Source organism: Sander vitreus, chromosome 18 (assembly GCF_031162955.1).
Source record: "Sander vitreus isolate 19-12246 chromosome 18, sanVit1, whole genome shotgun sequence".
Lineage (NCBI taxonomy): Eukaryota > Metazoa > Chordata > Actinopteri > Perciformes > Percidae > Sander > Sander vitreus.
In genome coordinates, this window is record NC_135872.1 from 9,582,038 (window position 1) to 9,591,757 (window position 9,720).

The window sequence follows — 9,720 nt, forward strand, 5'->3', positions numbered from 1 at the left end:
CTCAAGTACACCTGCTGGTATGTAGGCAGCAACTCCCTTACTTAGTTTTAACCATTTTCAAGTTTAAAATTTTTTCAGTATGTCAAGTATATACATATGTCATATGAAAATAAGTTATTGTGCCTTTCTACTCCGTCTTCCCCTGAAAAACGTATGAACAGCTGTGCACTCTCAACAGTGGGCAAATGGAAGCATGGCTCCAAATATTTGCCTTGACGACAGAATCTAATTCTGGAGGTCTCTGCCAATTCCCTCTCCCAGCATCAACAACCATTCTGTGCCAGCCCCGCAATATCAGCAATTTGGCTAAATCCATAAACACGACTAGTTTGTAAGCCATGATAATCACATTGAAAAATTGCCTATGTCTGGCTAACATTCAAAAGTGATTTAAATCCACAGAGAACTGTCCTCGTTCAATAATAAGGCCAATTTAAACATATATCACCTTGATGCTGTTGGCACAAATATATTCAAGGTCACTGGCATTTCCTTTGCAAATATGAAACTGTTTAAAAAAAAAACTGACTATGGATAAACTAGAAATTATTGGCACAACATAAAACACACAGCTGGTACATCTCAACAGAATAGTTTATATGGACACTATGAGCTAGGCATAGGAGAAGTCCATGCACTTCCATGTATGGCTGCAACTAGCAATTATTATTATTATTATTATTATTATTATTATCTTATTAATCTCCTGATTTTAAACTTTATCCTTGCACTGCTATAGTTTTTATATTACTATGTTTACATTATTCTCTTATATTGTCCATATTTAATGCTGGTCTCTAGACTTTATCCTTGCACTATTGGACCTATTTGCACTACCACCATGACACACACTCTCATAGAGCACCTTACCATACATACTGAATCACAGGGTCAGTTCCTGCCCTGTCACTGCAAGCGTCTCATGCTTATACATCCCTTAGTACATTCATGTGGATTTTTTATTTTTTATTTTATTTGATTTAGTATTTTTTCTTTTATTGTCCATGCTATTCATGTGGATTTGCTTTTTTATCATCCTGTTTGTGATGTATGTGAATGTTGTGTGTGTGATGTCTTAAGCTACTGGGACCTTGAATTTCCCCTTGGGGATCAATAAAGTAGCTATCTATCTATCTATCTATCTATCACTTTCGCAATTAATCATTTAGTCAACGTAAATCGTTTCAATGTTAATGCAATGTATGAAAAAAATAAGCCTATCAGAGGTGCAAGGGGACATGTTCAATGTCTTCTTTTGTCCGACCAACAGTCAAAAACACAAATATTGTATATTAAATCCTCACCATGGAGAGGCTGCAGCCACAGAATGTTTGGTGGTTTTACTTGATAAATGACAAACAATTATTAAAAACATTATCACGAGCATCAAAATTGTTGCCTACAACAATTGTTTAGGCTACACTATCATTAGTTACATTGTAATGTTGTGTTCATAAAATCCTTCTTCCTTTAACCTGGCCTTCCCCTGCACATATTTTACAAAGAAAACAGTAAGTGGGTAATACAGCAAAATTAACACACAAGCCTTGAAATCCTGCCCTCCTAACAAATAAATCCTCTTGTTATCTTTCCATAGCAGTGGCAGCAGCCTTGCTTGCTGTGCTCTCCTGAGAGCTCTTCCTCTCCCCCTCCCGTGCATGCTGGCGTAGACCATAACAGATTGACTCAGCCCGACAACAGCTGCCAGAACCCCGCAAGCCCCATCCTCCAGAAACTGATGGATTGTGGGAGGAAAGCCAGGGTGATTAGCCCCTTACATGGGAGAATTATTGCAATGTACCACCCCAAAAGAGATTTCACCTGAGTGTTAACGTAGGGCATTCACACTACTACTAAGTCATGTTGTTAATGTCCATTCAGCCTTACAAATGCACTGGGCTTGAACTCAATATGTCAACAACAACAACAACAACAACAAGTGGCAGCATTGTGTGGGGGAACTGATAAAATAATCAGGGAGATAAAAAAAAGGGATGGCCTCATTATGACAGTGATTGCATTCTTTTCACAGGGCATATTCTGTTCTGTGATTTGTTTAAAAGAAAGGACAGACAATCAAATATTCAGTTTTGCCTCGCAGCAGAGTAAAGCAAAAGTGTAGTTTTAACTGCTTCAGTCAAATAAGGCACTTACCTTGAGCTTGACAGTGACATAAGCTAACTAAGGTCCACTGGAGGTATGGAAATAGTGCTTCTATTTGAGGAAGTATTGCTTCTTGGAAAATGAATTAGCTGAGAAATCCTACTGTTTGACTAGCAGGTATGGCACAGAGAGCTCCTATTTGCTTACTGTGCCAAAAGTAAAACTAGTCCCTGCGTCTCTCTCTTTTCGCAGCATTTTCTGCTCTCACTGCTACGAGCTGCCATGAATTACGTGAATGAAAGTTCTGACTGGAACAGATTCCAGTCAGAACTTTCATTTACACCATTCATTTATCTCTTGCCTAGCTCAATAAAGCATCTTGCTGTTATTCAATAAACATACAGAACAAGCTGTCCTGGGTTAATGTAGCCCAACTCTTCCTGCCTCTTAAAGGAGATGTTACTTAGAGTAGAAGAGCTTGGGAACACCCAGCTATTCAAGTAGAGTTAAACCTCTGCACTTTCTAAGACAAGAGCAGGACAGTTTGACAGAATGCAAGTCAAGAGTCAGCGGCTTCATTCGGTGATTCATCCAAGACCCTCATTACAGATAGAGATGGTCCGATACCATTTTTTGCTTCCCGATACCGATTCCGATACCTGAACTTGCATATCGGCCGATACCGAGTACCGATCCGATACTAGTGTGTCATATATTTTATTATGTTTTAAAAACTGTATACTATCCATGTATGGATGGGATATGATTTCTATCTTTGTTGTCAGTCTGGCTCAGGTTAAACTCTTTGTGAAACATGAATGCCACAGAACGTTCTTTTATTCTGCAGTTTGACAGTCAGTTATAACGGAAAAAGAACATAAATAAACTACTTTAACGTAGATTTTCTTTAGGGCTTTATTATGTGGCATCGGATCGGTGCATAAACTCCAGTACTTCCCGATACCGATACCAGCGTTTTAGGCAGTATCGGAGCCGATACCGATACTGGTATCGGAACATCTCTAATTACAAAGACGTGGCAATTAAACCCCACGCCTTACTGTCAGACAAAATCTCTTAATTTGGTATGTGAAATTTTAACTGACTAAAAACAATAATCAGAGCTGCAATAAAGAAATACTCCTTCCCTGATATTAGTGTAGTGGCGTGCTGGAACGCCTAACACACCACATGCCAACCAAAGAGTTCAGGATAATTTAAAATCTTTAATTCTACCTCAGGAGACAGGGACCTGCCGAGGTATGCTTTAAAGCGTGGATTGGAGAACTAAGGTGTCTTGACTGTCCCCGACCAGCTAGTCTATGTCCAGTCTGCCAAATCCCCACACCAAAGTACACTTTTTAACTGTTAAAAACTGCCTAGTAATACAGCTGTTCAGACAGCTATATGCACCTAAACAACAAAAACATAATTAGCACTGCACAACATTACTTTTTACAAGCAACAAAGAGTCAGCTGATCATTTCCAACACTATATTAACTAGGGCTGAAACGATTCGTCGAATAACTTGAATAATTCGACTACAAAAAATCCTCGATGCAAAATGGTTTGCCTCGAAGCTTCGTTAAATCGATGTTACCAACGTTGTATTGCTGACGGACGGTGTTTCCACACGGATCATTATTATTGTCGCACACCAGACGCTGCTCAGTCTGCTGGCGACACATGCCAGAGCGTAAATAGTGCGGGGCTAAGAGAAGAGACAGGCTGGAGAAAACGACAGAAAGTGTCCAAAGTTTGGAATCAGTTCAAACGTAGTTAAAACGAGAACTCTGTACTAATAATACTGTAATAATAGCACGACGTCAATGCTCCAGCATCTCAACAGAAAACATTTCTCATCCGTTCCACGAAGTGGACCCGACAAAAGTAAATCACGGAGTTGTATGGACGATGAAACTACACCAAACACAACAACTAGCAAAAACAAAGACAAGAAAATACGTAGCAGTGACCACAATCTGATCTAAAGAGACGACTTGTTGACTATCCCTTCGGAGAAACAGCTGATCAACGATCTACTAGCATAAGTGTAACAGAGGTCAATCTATTTTAATTTATATATAAATTAAAATAGATTGAGTAGAATTAATATTTACATATAGGCCTATATACAGATCAGTCTCAGGATGGAACTTGTAGTTCTGAAAGTTAAGTTGCACAACTTAAGGTCATGTTTATGTATGTTTAATGTATTCCTTAGTGTGAGGTTGATGTCATTTCAGAAAAAAGTTTTCTTTAAAAATTTTACAATGTAATATGGAACTTAAATGCACTTCATATGTTTAGTTTTTTGAAAGATGATATTGTATGCAATAAGCAATGTAGGCAACAAAAATGTAGCTTTTTCCGAAAATGTAACCAAACTATTGTTTATTATTGCTCTTCAATAAAACAGAAGTACTTCTGATCCGATTAATCGATGGAATAATCTGTAGAATACTCGATTACTAAAATAATCGATAGCTGCAGCCCTATTATTAACTGGATATACTGGCACTTTCTATCAGTTGCCTTTGACGCCAGATTGAAGGACTTTTCATCACTTTTAGCTCAAGTTTGTTGGTCATTCACAAACCTTTTTTCCCTGCAGACATTTTGACACGTCATGACAGAAAAGGATGTCACAGTCTGAGGGCATTGGTATTGTGCAAGCTGGTTCACTGGCATGGGTTCCTGGGATATTCAATGAACGCATGGGCCCAATCAATAATGTTTTCAGTAACACCTCTACTTTTCCTGCTATGAATATTTGAAATGGCTTCCCTGAAATAAGGTATATTACTGTAAGATTTTACTCTTGATGAGTCTAAGGCCAATTTATGCTCCTGCGTTAAAACGACGCCGTAGGTACGTATGTAGGTACATAGACATACGAACCCTACGCTGGAATACTTTTTAGACACCAACCAAATTGCCTCCTTAGTAGGATTGGGCATCGAGAACTGATTCCTACTTGGAATCATTTCAAAAATTGGAATCGTTTCTTTATTGGAATCGTTTGGAGGATTTGGTTTCAATCTGATCATGGGTTCCAAATTTAACATGCGCAAGTTTTGGTTTCGTAGCAGCCAGGTGCTTGTTGTGTTGCAGCCTTGGAGCGCAGTAAGCGGCGCTCTAGTCTGGCTTTATTTTACGTTGAAAAAGCCCTGTAAAACTGCAACCCACCATTGAATCAAAATAAAACTTTCCTCTTATTTGTGAATTAGGCATGTGACCCGTTTCAACTCCACCCCTCAAAGAATCGGAATCGATAACAACTGGAATCAAAAGGAAGAATCGCAATTGGAATCAAAATCGTTAAAATCCAAACGATGCCCAACCCTACTCCTTAGTATCGAGTATCGAAAAATGCCTCGTCATTAAATACCAAATTTCAATACCTTAAGAGTAAATCTCAACATTGTCAGTGAGCCAATAAACATACAGCATACTTCTACCAAGATATAATAATGCTTGTGATTGGCTGCCTAATGTTACACGTTGTAGAGACACGCAGGAAAAACTCTTACGCACAGACACAGGCTTCACATAGTAGGAGGTCGAAAAAAAATAAAAAAAAAAGATTTGTGCCGTAATGTGTAATAAAGAGAAAAATAAACTCTTTGTTTCTCCTGCTATGCTTCCAGAGTCTGTACTAGCTCCGAAGCTTATCCCCCGTCACTTTCTCTCTCACTCAACCACACACTCCCCACGCATATACACATGCCGGCCCTGCTATTCTCTTAAAGAGATACGCTACGACGCAGACACCAGCGCATAAACATAAGGCCACTTACATAGGCTACGGCGAAAGCTCTGCGTAAAGCCTTCGCAGAAGCATGAATCCACCTTCAGGCCAAGCACACCCTTTGCGGAATGTTAGATAATGTCTTATATCCCACGAACATACTAGACTTAGAACAGGTGTAACTAGTAGCCTAACATTAATAAAGGCTGCCTTTCATTTAAACCTGCACTATTGCCACAAGGGGAACCATGAGCAATCCCTTTTACATTGTTATTTTAATACATTGTTATAAACCAATGTGGTACGATGAATTTGAAACAGGCACCTGATAGTATTTCCTCATCAGCACCCAAATTTGAGGTTTGAGTTGCAAGATCAAATGCATTTCAAATGCTATCGAGCAACTCAATGGGATTTATTTTCTGTTTTGTTTTTTTAATTCAAATTATCAACAACTGTCGCAGGCCACAACAATGATCAAACACTACCAATTACCAATTATGCCACTAGAATGGCCTCTACCCATATGGAAAATTCAGAAAATTGGGAGCATCAGGCAGACGGCCAAGTATCTAATGAGGGCAGCACATATAAGAGGCACCTTGTCACATAATGAAATGATGATTTCGCTGATTTTTCTGGATTGTGGCATTTTTTGATAAGCATATGACCACAAGAATAAGAAAATCACTCACAGACAGCGTGGTAATCACACCCCTATGAGAAAAAGATCAATATCCTTGTCCACAATGGGATACACAGTGCCCCGTACAGTCCATATTAATGCATGCTGTGGTCCATTCTAACCATAACAGGGGGTGGGGGGGTGTTTAAATCATACCACCGGCTCCTTCATGATCTTTTTTAGCTATATTAACAAGATTGCCAAAGATAATATGACCATCTTAATTTTGGACAGACCCCTATGTTGATTTTGTTCTGACAGTTTGTGTTCATTCATAGCTAAAAAAAAAAAAAAAAAGCATAGGCCTACTGCTGTTGTTTATACATCAGCGCAGATAACACATATCAGAGAGATAACAATGCCTCCAAATAAAAAAAATCAACACTAGCATCTGCTGTGATCCATTCACAGGCAACTGACCTAGATAAACTACAATTTACACCTCCGTGTGGGCCTAGGGTAACTGCCGCCCAGTCGTCAACATCTCACACTGATGCTCAGAAATCAGATGATACATGTCAAATATATCTGATAATAACTAAAAAATGATAATTACTGGTTTGGACGTGAGGACATAACTTACAAACCAGGCAGTAATGTGAAATCTAAACTATAACTTTTGCTGCCTCCATACATCAGGTGATTATTTTGTGTTTCACACAACCAATTCCCTGCAATCCCTTTTTAGTTTTCGCTACATCATTGGATTCAGGACACTGCATGTGTTCGTGCTTAGCGAGTTTTCCCACCAAGTTTCAGACTTTGCGATAATAAATAAATAATTATTTGACAAAAGCATCCTCCTGCCAAGTAAAAAAAAAAAAATGCACAAAGGCATGCAACGATGATGCATACAGCCACAAATAAACTGACCAAAAAGCTCTGGGCCAACAACTCCGGAAAGGCCGCTATTAAGTGATTAAGTGAAATCTGAGTGAAAACTGATTTACTGGTTACTAAAACATGCAATGCCCTTGGCAGTAACCTCAGTGTTCCCACAAGCACGCTAAGCCTGGCCTTAATATCGACTAGTGGGGTACATTCCACAAACTACAAGAGGCTGGCTACTGTCATTCAACTCATTCTATCTGGGTTGTGCTAAGCTCCTCTGTCTCATCAGTCATTGGCTGATTACCACAAGGCAAATGACAAAACATCTGCACTCATTTTCAAGTTAATTAGGAACATCTAGCTAATACAGCCCCTCAATAAATCCTACCTTCATGTAGGTTGTAATGGTCAGATGTTGGTTAAAGTGTTTAGAGACAATTTTTTAGGTAATTTATGAGGCTGTAGTTTGTGGTGCTGATGAATTGTAATGCATTATACTGAAAGGTGTAATATTTAGTCTACCATCATTTATATAGATGGGGTGGCAACGGAGTGTAATCAAAAGTGAGTTTAGTTAAAAAAAAAAAAAAGGACATATGGCACCAACATATTCCTGTTACATTTTAAGCTATATTATAGGGAAGCAATACTGTATGATAGAGCGAAACATTGAACCAAGTGTAAATGATAGCAGCAATATCTGATGATCTCCTCTATGACGAGCAGGTCACTCTGAATCTCATTGCAAATACATTATTACAGTATCAGTTAATGCCACCTTGCTCAATGGCAAAGGTACAACATGAGTGACAGAGCAAGATTTCAAAGAGATTTCAAGAGACCCTACCCCGTATCTGAACATAGCAAACAGAACTTCTATTTCCAAATGCTTAGTTTTATAATTGAATCGTCAATAATAACACCAGCTATTATAGTTTCCGTGCATTAATATGTACTATAATGAACAGTGCTCGCAGAACAGATAGTCAGTGTAATAAAGCATGTTGACTTAACCATAAGCTCATTACGGTTTTCATAATCAGCATTCATTATCATGCTAATATGTATGCTTGCTTGCCACTAAGCACGTCGACAAAATTACCAGTTTATAGTAACGTTAATTTAGTTAGGCGTGACATTTCACCCATACTAATAGAGCGGCACATTTTTGCAGCAGGGGGTTGAGGGTTTGACAATCAAAAGGGGGCCTAAATTATAAAATGTGTTTAGAAGACCAATATATGTTGGTCATATACAAACTACTTAACGCTACATCGCGGCAAAACACAGACTACACTGGTTGACGTGTGCCTCAGTAGAGATCATAGCAAAACAGACTCACGACTTGCAGCGGCTACAGAGAACGACTCAGCTGCCTCCAAGTCTTTATAAAACTACCAACCTTTTACATTTACACCTGTTAGAAATTCCGCAACAAAAACACAACGAGGGCAAGTGGACACACTGCTATTGTATTAATTATGGACAGAGGGGATTTGCAGGGGAAAGACACAAGGGGCCATATGTCTTATCTGGCCAATTAGCTAGCCTGCTAGCCAGCAGCGGTCACAACAAAATGCATTTGCTCTCAACTACACTGGCAGACCAACGTTAGCTTCATTAGCTACTCACCCCAGCAGAAGAGTCCAGGGTGTCCTACAAACTGAGTCACAATCGTCCTGCAGGTTTGTCAAACCGTCAAAATATGTTTTATGTGAATTTAAAACGACTACAGTCACCGGACAAGCCTGTGGTGTTGCAGCGTTTTCAGTTCGCACCGCTTAAAAGCTGCATTGTTGGAGCGACGGCTGGACAAACAGCACCAACGGCATGCCGCTAAGCATTGTGGGAAACAGTGTTGATTAACCGTGTGTAGCTCAAACACATGAAATATTGTGGAAATGCTCCACCTTGTGATCAGTGTGGGTACTGTCTATTGATACATGATTAGTGGTGTATATACTGTATATAAAATATATAATTATATATTTTTTATAAAATAATATATTTAAATATTGCATTCGTTAAAAAACATTTCTTAATCATGAACTTAAAATGTCATCTTTCAGAGAGAACTTGTTATTTTATATTATTTATTTATTGATATAGTTTTATTGTTTTATGTTATATATGGATCACGGATGGCAAGGACATCTACCTCTTTAGGATACTTTTGGTTGTTTATGTGTTACATTTGTGCTTGCTTTTGTTATGTGTTCAGTTTACTGTATTATATAACATTCCTTTTTTCACTTATAATGGATGAAAAACATAGCAAAACAGCACAGCAAAGAACATAAACAAGGATGCTGTAATTCTACAAACATACACAACCAATCCTTTTTGCAG

General features: G+C 38.6%; 1 protein-coding gene across 1 annotated transcript in view; it reads right to left on the reverse strand.

Annotated features, from left to right (window-relative positions):
• extl3 (exostosin-like glycosyltransferase 3) overlaps positions 1-9,213 on the reverse strand; it is a 27,819-nt gene extending 18,606 nt beyond the window's left edge. Inside the window, exon 1 of the mRNA XM_078274191.1 lies at positions 9,004-9,213. The gene's annotated coding sequence lies outside the window, so the exon portion shown is untranslated. The remainder of the gene's footprint in view (positions 1-9,003) is intronic.
• Positions 9,214-9,720: the final 507 nt, after the last annotated feature.